This window comes from Carassius auratus, unplaced genomic scaffold (assembly GCF_003368295.1).
Source record: "Carassius auratus strain Wakin unplaced genomic scaffold, ASM336829v1 scaf_tig00215912, whole genome shotgun sequence".
NCBI classification, from domain to species: Eukaryota; Metazoa; Chordata; class Actinopteri; order Cypriniformes; family Cyprinidae; genus Carassius; species Carassius auratus.
Window position 1 is genome coordinate 1,571,119 of NW_020528306.1, and position 12,063 is coordinate 1,583,181.

Genomic DNA, 12,063 nt, shown 5'->3' on the forward strand with positions numbered 1-12,063 from the left:
CTTTCCTATGATATTTGAAATGGGGTGAAATGTTAATTACACAGAGTTATAGCTTAAAAACTAATAATAATACAAACTGAACAGCTTTGGGAAAGATCTCCAAACTGTCTAGTGCTGGGTTACTCCAGTATGGAGAACAACTGCTTTGAAGAATATGAGTGGATCGCCTAGTCTTCACCCAGAGAGTAGTATTTAACTTAAGGGTTATTTACAGTGTTTGATGGAAGCGTCTAAATGTGAGTGATTTAACACCTGATTATGGGCCTGTGGATAGAAATTGCCACTTTAAGTGTCACTTATTAAATTTCCCCTTTGCACGAAAGAGAACGTAAGTGTATGCTTCCAAGGTCTGAGGGTAGCATATCCTTCAAATTCCAGTTCAGAAACAAGACAAAGAAATATTGAAATATGAATATTCTGTCTAATGTTTTGTTACCTACATTCTACAAAATATCTTCTTTTAAATTCCACAAAGGAATGAAAGCCAAACAGGTTTGGAACAACATGAAAGTAAATGAAAAAGTGTACATTTTGGGTGAACCATCAATAGCACTAATCCTGTTGCAAGATTTGTTAAATTTTCAAAATAGAAATGTTCAATACAATTTAATATTCCAGTCAAAAGGTTAAACAAAGAGATTGTAACAGCTGCATATATTCAAATGTTTTTATGTAATGTAATTATTTTGGATGGTACCAAATAATAGAATGTTCAATGGCCTGAGGATATCTATGTTTTTAAGAGGTCTATCTTAAGTTTTATGATTGCAGCTTAATGCTGAAATTGTATACTTACCTTACATAGATTATTTTAAGGAATATTTTATTGAAAATGTATAATTACAGGCTATTAAATTCCTCAGGACCAGATGCATACTCAATAACCAGTGGAATTTCTTTGAGAGACGGAACTATTTTCCAAATAGCATACCGTATATATTACTCCTAATGATATTTCAGTCTGGTCTCAAGATCTGTTCCTCCCTATAGAATATCTCCATCAGATATGGAAAGTAACCGTGATCTGGATCCTAATAAAGATGACCTGCCCCTGCGGCTAACACCAACCATATGCTCGTCCGACACTATGCTCTTGACCTGACTGTTCACTCCAAAGGAAGGTCATAGTATTGTTCTGGTTCTGGAGCCTGGTGTGGGTTTCAGCAAACAGGGTGAACCAGGATCTAAATCAACATATCTTTTTTTGTGTCATCTAAGCAGGACGTAAATTCTCCCATCATACCTGAGCCAAATATGGTGATAACCCCTGAGGAACCATCACGTTTGAGTGGAGGAAATTGTGTCAGAAGTGTCTTGTGGGGTGATGAGAGTGAAGAATTCAACCTTGGTGCTGGATTTCTGTGACCTGACTCTGTCAAAAGTGGACGAGTTGGATATAGGCCTAACTATACCAGATTTAAAGACACTTGACACTGTCAGACCAACAATATGCAAATACGGATCATCCGTCATCCTGTCTGGTACAAAGGATGCCTTCTGTCTGCTGGAGACTGCAGCATGAGATATACGTTCAGTGCAGTCTTTCCCCTCATACCCATAATGCACAACCTCTACGGTTCCACAGAGACCGTTGGAGTCTTCAGATCAGGAAGGAAGGGGCTTTTTCCCCTCATGATTTCCTATGTGCTGTCAGAATATGGTATGAAACTAAGCCAACAGGAGGTTCTTGTCCTAAATAGAGTAACTAGTTCAACTGGATATAATTCGATTCAAAATCACTTGGCCAGATGTAGGCTATATGTTGTCTAATATTATAGTTTAGTTATGTACAGTATGTATACACACAAACACAAAACTGATTCATGATTCAAGTGATTCAAAAAGAAACGGTGAATCAGACTATTTTGTTTATGATTAACTAAAACGAACAGTTTGCAAAGAATCACAACTGTTCATGAATCGTAGGTTATGATATGACCGCAACACCTGAAGAATTTATCAATTGTTTATTAGCATTATTTTGCTTTCACAACTTTTTATATTATCACATTCAATTTTTCATGGGACTGGAGATTTTAAAAAGTGGTGCAGGATGGAAACGCTGGCATAGAGTAAAAGGATAGCAATGATATCTAAATAATATTCTTGGCTTCTAGATATGTCTGTGTCTAGCCTAGCCTAGCCTATATAAAATTACCATAATAACCATGCTGAAGCCGCTCTGTTGTTTCAAAGATTTAATTCAGATTCAAACGGTAGCCTAACTTTTAATTTAATTTTTAAACTATATTGTTCAAAATACTGGTTTTAACAAGTCATGTTCGTGAATTGGACTACATTTTTTAAGCTTGAAGTGTTTCCTTGGCATCATTTCACTTATCCAGAGACGCTCTGACATTATCTTATCACATTCATGTCGAATATCGGTTCGGAAATATATGACGTATTTTTTCGTGGGACTGTAGATGCAGGAAATGCTGGCATAGAGTAAGTGTCAACAGTGGCATTTTAAGAATCCATATTTTTTAGATGAATGAGTTCAAATGGATATAGCGATGGAAAGTCGATATTTTTTACCCGTCACACGCACAACCATATCCAGGATATGCTGTGATGCCACAACTTTATCTTTTAGTTGCTGACTGTGTACCATGGGCTCGCCTATCATCAACAGAGCCCTCTTCCCATGCCAGAAGCCACGTGTGAAAGCTCCGTGTGATTAGGCTACAAAAGGAGTGCTGAAAATCAAGCCTTTGCTAAGCCTGCGAGACAGGTACAGTTTAAACCCTTACTCAGCAGTTCAGAATTGCAAAAGTGTAATTTAATGCACTAATTTTATTATGGAAAATGCTGAAGTCTTTTCTTTACTCCGTTCAAATTTTCTGCAGTGGGATTATGTTACAATAATGTCAGCCTACCTTCACAATAGCTGTGGGACAATGGCAAGAGGCTGGAGTAAAAGATCCAACTTTGAGGTGGAAAAAAACAAATAAACATTATGCCAAAGAACCCAGGTATCTTGTTATAATGTAAAAGTCCATTTAGATAGAATTAACTTTTCAGACTCAATTGAAACATTGATAGTTTTTTGGAGAATTTTTTATTAATTCATATTATTAATATTAATTAATAATATTCCTATTTATTTGTATTATTCATTTTATTTTGGGACATTTTACAACTTTAAACTCTTTATGAAACTTTATGAACAACTGTAGGTACCAGACAAAAAGTTATGTACATTATAGTGTTTTTATGAAAAGTACGAAATTCGGTTTGCAAAGAGGGCAATTCTATGGTAATCACATAGAGTATTGTTTTTTACATTCCAAAATGTCTTTCCGAAAACGAACAAAGAAATCACATGAAATACAGAAATTTCTATCATACACCCAGAATGCAGTGCAAAATGAAAATAAAATTGCTCTTCCCCAGACTATAAAATTCACAGGTATATGAAATGTTCAGCTTAAATCATTCGAAAACATGCTTGATGATGATGCATAGTGATGACGTTGACAAAATGTTACCTGTCAACTGACAGTCATCACGATATTTGCATATTGCTTTGCTATTGCTATTGTACTTCTGTCTCACATCTGTTTGCATACTAAATTTTATTTGTCTTTGGTTTGTTGCATATATATTTAACTTATTATAGCCATCTTTACAGGACACATTAATACTTTTATTTCTTATGTGGAACTGACAAAAAACTAGACATCTTCAGTGCAGTATTTTATTTACTGTACACTGAATCGAAGCCTAAAAGTTTATTGTTTATAGGGTATTCTGCTTGAATATTTGCATCAATCCCTGTATTGCAGTCTTTCTTTGGACAACAAGAATATATGTTTGTGCATACATGGATTATCCCTGTTGCTTCATGGTCATAGCTGCCAGGGCTCAGACTGTTGTTCCTAGCTGAGTATTTGCACCACCCTGCACCTTCAGTAGGCAAATGACATGGTTTTGCACTAACTGCCTCTATGTCTGACTGTGGCCCACTCTATTCTTGGTGTCCATCCATTCTCTCGTCTAGATGCTCATTGTTCCCTCAGGGTTCTCCAGTCTGGGTATGGCCAGGTAAATGCTGCATTTCTCTTAAATATGACTCTGGAATAATAATAGTTGTTTGATCTGTAGCATGCAGCATTCATACATAATGTGTGCTGAACTGATCCATTTTATCTCTTGTTTGGCTATTTAAGGGTATTCAAAGGTTTGAATGAATTTGCAATTGTGTTTTCAACTTGTGTAAGCTTACATTGTGACAGAATCCAAACGCAATTGCAAATCTCGCATTTGTGTTTTGATTATCTTTTCAGTGTATGTAACATGTCTGCCAAATTTTAAATGGAAACGCAAAGTTCATTTGAAAATCAGTTCTGTGCTCTTGACTGTATTTGAAGTGTAGTATGTAAGGAAACAAACAAATAAATAAATAAATGGGCATGTTTTTTATTGCAAAAATGTCAAAATTCCCCATTTTCCTCATAGAATGCTTTGTTTTCCATCAGTAGTGGGTATCGCATACTAACAATATTAATAAACCTGACCCTCAAGACTGACTGACAGGTGACTGTGTAAGACAATAGAAATGCAAGTGCAAAGGGGATTGCGATTCCTTTTGAAGTTTGTGAGGGTAGAAGGTGAAATCTCATATTGCTTACTTTAATCCTTGGAATGCAAAAGAAGGACTTTTTTTTGTTTCGTTTTTTTGTTGTTTTCTGTGCAATTACTGGGACCGGAACTTTCTATACATTATAAATGACAAAATGCAGGGGAAAAAAAATACACTTTGTTCCAAATCTTTTGAATCTTTTTGTTATGCTGTACTCTTTTCATCATTATATATTATTATTATTGCAAATATTTTTCAGATTTTTCAGATTTCTCCTTATGTGTTTCAGGGAAAGTTGTACAAATATGCAACAAAATGATGATGATTAAATTATCATTTTTGGCTGAATTGTTAATTTAAAAAATGTTTTTCTATTATTTTAGAATAATAAAACTTGCACCACATCAGTTTTTGCCAGTTTTGGCAAACTCCCTCTCATTATTTGTTGCTTAATACTGCCTATGAATATGTTTTAATTTCTCATCAACAGCGGTAAACTAACCCGTCCTATTAAGTGTGCAAAGCAGCGGTTTCATAAATAAAGTACTCTGAATATCAAGCCAGCACTTGGCAGCTGTTCCCACTTATTCCCTTTTGGCCTTTGGGCATTGCCCTCCAGGATGAATTAACAGATTTAAATGCTCTTTTTGGCTAAGCATGCTGTTTGTTTTGTAGTCTTGGTGGCTTGGGATGTTGAGAACCTGTTGGATCTGTTTAAATGAAAGCAGTGAAACTCATTTTCCTTGCACTGCTCAGGAAGGTCACTACTCAGGAAACGCTCAATGAAGTGTGTGTGCACTGTGTTTTGTTTTCGTTTACAGTATACCAAGCTTTATGTTTTCTTCAGATCAGTTCTTGACTAGAATTCGACATGGAATTTTAAGTATTGTGCAAGTTCCAGTGAAACAACTGCTTTTGATAAGCAAACTGTAGTAAGACAAGTCATTTGGCTGACTTACTCAGGGTGACCACAGGTCTTCCCGTATTTCTCACCATCTCCCTGTCCAGGAATAAGTATTCCACAGGATATGAGGTCATTACCCGCTGCCCCAGGCTGGTTCCAGCCATTCACAGAGAAAAAATGTCACATTCTAATTAGCACTGGGCATGCATCTTAACAGCGGTCACTTCTCTGTTTTTCTTTTCCTGAATTATGTACTCCCTTTCTGCTTGAGCGAATGTGAAGCATAGGACTGCAGGATTTTTGTCTGGAGAGTATTTAGTTGCCTCACCATTCATTAAGGCTTGGTTTTATTAGCTGCCCTGTGATAACTGCCAGTGGATGACAGAAATATCTCTGTATGTGAGAAAAATGGATAGTTATCCTCTCCTTTGCCCTGTATGGGAGCGACAGTTGCCCCTTCTCTATGGAATGGTACAGTCCTCCAGGCCTTTCTTGAAGCCCAAATCAGAGCAAAAAATAGTAATCAACAAAGTACATTTGGGGCCAGCAGAGGGGCACTTTGAGATACCGATCCCCCAGGATATTGGAGAGGATGTGTGGATTATTCCCAGCAACAAAAGCCTTTCACTCCTGGAACAACTTCAGAGACAGGAGCTGTTTAATCTGAAAATTGGGAAGTATGTGGGCCCAAATCTTTGGGGCCATGCCAATATCTGCCTTTATATCATGCTTGTTCATTTGCAGCTGGGGCTTTGGACGTAGCAGCGGTGCTGCTGGTGGTTCTCTGGAGGGAAGGAAGTAAAGATTAAGAAGTCAAGAAAGGCCAGGCCTGATAGTGTGTTCTGTGCTTCCTCCCAAATACCCAAATGACTGCTGTCCCATTGTAACCCCCCCCCACCCCCCCAAAAAAAACAATTCCACTGGGACGTTATTCTTGGCTTGATTCCTCTGAATCTGATTTGAATAATCCTAAAATTTTATGACAGCCCTTTTGAAGCTTGAGGAAATATTTCTGCGAGGAAAATCATCACATTTTCATCCTGTGTATTGAAGACTGATCACGTAGGATTGATTTTAGGCCTTTGTGGCTACAAGGTGATGACGTAAACACAAGATGCTCATATCTTCAGATCTTCGCAGGAAGGGCACAGCACTTTGAAGGCGGTCACTTTCTGTCCCTTAACACCTATTTTACGCCACAGAAGGACATAGTTGAAATACTTCATGTGTCAGATGTGCAAATATGGGCATCAGCGATTTTTCAACGGGACTGAGGGCTTCTACAGCTCAGAGAAATCCAATTTCATTGTGTTTTCCCACACTATGCCAATAATGTAAGGTGTTCAGTGAGAGTAGGTGGGTAATAGATTTATCTACTGATGTCTTTTATGTAGGATCCAAAGCTGTATTGTTGCAGCTGCCAAAGTTTGTATTAAGTCATCACTGAATTGTTTCTGTATGGTAAGGCAAACACAAGACCAGTAGTGCTTGGGAGAGATTCAAATATGTCCACATGAATAACTTGTAGAGAGATAGGTTGTTCCTGCTCAGTATTATGCATCCAGACGTTCTCATGAATAATTGCCAACCCACTTGAAGTGCATTTTGTTTACTTTTACACTATATTAAATAGCTCATCTCGGTCAATTTCTAAGCAATTACTCTGCTGCTGAGACTAGCAGTTGACCTTATATGGCCTGTTAGTTCCAACTGAACTCTGAAGCAGTCTGGATAAGCACCCAAGGAGCCAGAGTGATTTGAAGAGCAAGTTGGGGGAAATATGCAGAAGCATGCCTTAAATATCTTACAACTTGCTCTCCATTGTTTAAAAACTTATTCTGGACTTAAAACTTCAGCTCAATGGACTAGAGATTATAAAGTTAACTTCAACCTGTGTTTTAACCTTCTTGAGGCACACAAGAATGGAAGCAGATGGGGTTCAAATCTATAGCCACTATATACGTATCTATATTCTATAGCACTGAAATAATTTGTTTTGGCAATCAACATCATGCCACAAATGCTGTTCTTTCAGTGTAACTTTTATTGAACCCGAAATATTCCTTTTAAATCAAAATTGACACACAACTGTCTCCCTGCTGTATGGTGTGTAAGCGAATTATGTGCTAGGGCAGAAATGCTTTTAAGGTCGACTTTTATTTGTTTATGCTGAAGGAAAGAGAAGAGTGGGAGACCTTAAGCTTGGCGGAGGCCTACTGTTCATATTTCATCACCTGAACAGGTAGTCAGCAATTGAACAGAAGGAAAGAAAAGAAAGAAACTGTTTCCCCGAGGTGCTTCATTAGCTGTTCAAAAGCTGCTGAAGGTAGGGATATTCAAGGTTAATCAGAGGTTACTGCACTTACACACCTTTTCCATACATTTAGTTTGCAGAGTAGGACAAATCTGCCTTAAAGTGATTTTGGTATTCAGTGTAGTTATGATTATGTGAACTCTTCAACAATAAAAAAAACATTTCCCCTTCAGAAATATGCACCACCCACATACAGCAAATTTGGGATTCGAAATGGTTAAGGGTGAATTATTCATCCTTCTTATGTTCTGACTCACCAGAGTATGCTAGATTAGAGCAGCATGAAAAATTATTTGATTTTGGAGTTATGAATAACACAGCCATTATGTGGACAGAGGGTAATGAAAAAGCAAAAAACATTATTTAGATGTAGACTCACATTTTAATACCAGTGACTTTGCAGCTGCATGAAATGCTCTCATTATAATCAGGCTGCCTCTGCCTTTGGTTGTCGAAATTGGTTTGTGCCTATTCAAATATTATATGCTTTTCCTACCGTGAGGGAAGGACTGATTAGATACTCTGATTGGGCCACAAATGAATGTCCCAAACAATGAAGCTGTTTCACTTTTCAACATTGCTTCTGTTTGTAATTAGAGACTCTGGCTCAGATTTTTAGGGTATTTTCAAGGTATGTTTATTTGTTTTTACAGGTAATATCTGGATTGCATGAACTCTGAGCTAATTTCTTTGCTGACGTGCTCTTCCTGCATTTTTTAAATGACCATGTAGGGAAAGGAAAGTGGAGTCCCTTGGGTGAGGAGTGTAATGTGGACGACGGATGTGAAACTTTTGGAATGTGCTGGACTAGCCAGGGAGCTCGGGAGGCTGAGATAACACCACTTAAATAGCCCTTTCTCTTGCTCTCTCTTCTCGCTCCCTCTCTCTCTTGCTTCACTTTCTTGTTTCACTCCTCTCTGATTGCTGAGTAACCTAAGAAGTGTGTGACAGAGTGCGTCTTTCAGACCAGGGGGACTTTGGCACAAAAGACAGCTGTTAATCAAATTGTCAAGGATGAGATGTTTTTCTTCGCAGAGAGTCCACAGAGAGGGTTTTCTGTCCCTTCTTTGGCTGTGTACGAACAAAAGCCACCATGAACGAAAGAATTCAGAGCATGCCTGCACCTAGAGAACAGGGAAGCATGTTTACAAGGCAGACATAGTTCTAGGATTTCTCTATTAGACTATTTTGACTTCATTAGGGTGCTTTTTAACTTTTCTGATCTCTCCGTCTGGATCTACATATGTGTGCTTCAAATTCCCTCCAAGTTTCCTTGAAATGTAAATAAACAGTATCGGATTTAGCAAGCAGGTTGTTTTTAGTACTACATTCCTGCGTTGTTATCAGGGGCCATTCATTCCTTGTTTTATCGGTCTCATAATTAATCCCTTTCTGGATGCCCAGCCTGAGTCATACTCCTTTTTACCCATCACGTTTTAACTGACATGATGATTCCAAAAAAACTGTATTCCTTGGTGTGGTTTCAGACCAGGCTCATATTCTTCAGATTAAATGTATGGCCATATAGGAAAACAAATGGATATTGCTGTGTGGGACAGAACATGTGTCTAAAATAATCAAATCTGTATGGCATGGAGAGAGTTTATTTGGCCCTGGTGCTGATTTAAGGCAGTATGAGTGGCAGTAGAGGCTGGTTTACTAGAGTGTGAGATGTGGAGCCATTACCCAGCATCCCTGGAGGAGCATCTACCTCACAAAAATCCAGAATGGATGAGCCCATTCAAAGACTGGGCAGATGTCCCTGCTACAGTGTGTGTATGAATCACTCGATGACACAGTAATAGAGGCTTACCATTGCATTTAATCTGATTCTCCAAGCCAAAAAAGCCACCTTTCTTCCCCCAGACCTCGGAGCAGACAAAAATATAACAAATCTAAGCACAGAGAATCTTTAGAAGTAATTTGCAGACTTCTATGCAGACAATGAAATATTACATCAAATAATACAGATACACTTAATGTATTTATGTACTTTATTTACCAGTGTTTTTTTTGCTGCTGACCGTCATAGATTAAAGCTGCAGTAGGTAACTTTTGAAAAAATGTATTTTTTACATATTTGTTAAACCTGTCATTATGTCCTGACAGTAGAATATGAGACAGATAATCTGTGAAAAAAAATCAAGCTCCTCTGGCTCCTCCCAGTGGTCCTATTGCCATTTGCAGAAATACATCGCTCCCGGTAAGAAACAACCAATCAGAGCTGCAGTCCGTAACTTTTATGTGTTCAAAATTTACAAAATGTATATAATAAGTGAGTACACCATGAATCCATTTTCCAAACCGTGTTTTTAGCTTGTCCTGAATCACTAGGGTGCACCTATAATAAGTGTTTATATTCGGACTATTTTAGATTGCTTCGGGGGTACCGCGGCGGAGTAACCCAGTACCTTTGTGATTCTTCATAGACATAAACAGAGAGAAGTAGATCCGGCTACGATGTTCTTCCGCAAGACGCAAGCAGTTCTGTTTATTAACCACTAGAGCGTCAAAAGTTACCGACTGCAGCTTTAAACCGCAAATTTACTTTATTTAATGTTTCATATTTTTTGTTTTTTATTCCAGAAAAAAAAAAAGAGTTTTGAAATTGCACTTTGTGCTTCTTATAGCTCAAATGGAGCAGTAGAATGGAACTTGGTGGGTAAAGCAGAGGAGACTGAAAAATAAGAGAGATTAATGACATCAGCAAAAACAAACATTTGTATTGAGAAAGCAAATGTTCAAGCTGTCTTTTCGGTGACCTGCATTCCACACATGCCAGAAATCTGCATTCTCAACCAATGACTTCATTCATAGTACAGCTTTGAACAGTGAAAGGAAGCTCACATAATGGGGCCTCGCAAACTGTAAGCTTTACATAAACATCTGCTGCTGCTTCTCAGTCCGGATGGTCTTTCTGCTGCTGATGAGCGCCTCCGGTTCTGTTTACGCACACTCCTCTTAATGTGGAGCAATCAAGTTAAAATGGTACCATGAGGCACTCCGTGATAAACATCGTAAGCGATGCGAGCGAGGGTCTATTTTCCAGATTTCCCACTCGTATGTTTGGGAAAACGTCTACATATGGATTGCATTGTTGTGGTGATCTGTAGCAGGCTGTGTTTGCTTCACAGAGCGCATGCTACAAATCCTGAAAGTCTCACCACAGCAGCAGCCTCTGTGTGTGGGTATTTATTCTCAGGATTTCATGTTTGACATGTGTGATCTGCCCTAAAAAGGACTGGCATGCAAAAGGAGCCCCACACTGCCTACAGAGAGAATCACACCTCATTTTGCAGCCCCACGACCTAATCTCCAGTCTAGACGGGAATACCACCCATTAAAGCCTTAAACCCAAGAAGAAAAGGGACTGTGGTAGATCAGTTATGTTCTGCAAGGTTCTTCCAGGTTTTTTCCGTCTATAATAAGCTCATGCAATCAGACTGAAGAGAGTGGGAAATTAAATGAGACAAAGAGAAAGAATGAGCACAGCCAGCACATTAGTAGAGCCACTTTGAGAAGACAGGAGGTGATGATAAATATGGCTCTGAATGCCTGAAACAGCACTACCTCATAGACTTTTCATTGAGTGTTGGTCATTGCCTGGTGGCTAATGATCTGGATTCAGGAGTATAAATTAGCCATTTGTTGGAGGTTGGTGTCCTTAGTGCATTTTTAATTCAGTATGTTGTAGTTTAAAAGAGTTCTTACCCTTTTTCAGAGTCTGATGTGCATTGTATACTGATGATAGTTTTATGTTAGTACATGCATGTACATTTTTACATATGCATTTGTAATCGTTACAGTGCGTTTTGCTGTCTCAAGTATACATGACACAATGCATTGAAGTATTAAATCCAGATTCAACCCTTAAGCCAATTATTCTGATTTAATTGACTATTCATACCGTTAAAGACTATGATGAGTTTTATTGTGTTATCTAGGCCATTTAGTCTGGCTTTGCAAAATCCAGATTCCAAACTGGCATAATTTCAGACCAAAGTGTATAGATTACGTTTTAAAAAGGCAAAGTATTGCTTTTGCCTGACCAAATTTTTACTTTTTAAAGTGCACAGTAGAGCACTAATTGACTCACCAGGTGCCTTTAAGTTTGTTTATAAGTCTGTTAAAAAAAACTTGAGTTTCATGCAAAAAAGGCATAAATATCATAGGCATAGTCATGGTTGAAATGATGTTGCAGGCATCACTAATTCTGCTGAAAGTTCCTGGAGGTCTTCCTGCAGTTCACAACAGGAAGGA

At 38.2% G+C, this 12,063-nt stretch overlaps 1 pseudogene; it reads left to right on the forward strand.

The window, feature by feature from the left end:
* The first annotated feature begins 1,006 nt into the window (after positions 1-1,006).
* LOC113096362 (aminopeptidase O-like) overlaps positions 1,007-12,063 on the forward strand; it is an 80,530-nt pseudogene continuing 69,473 nt past the window's right edge.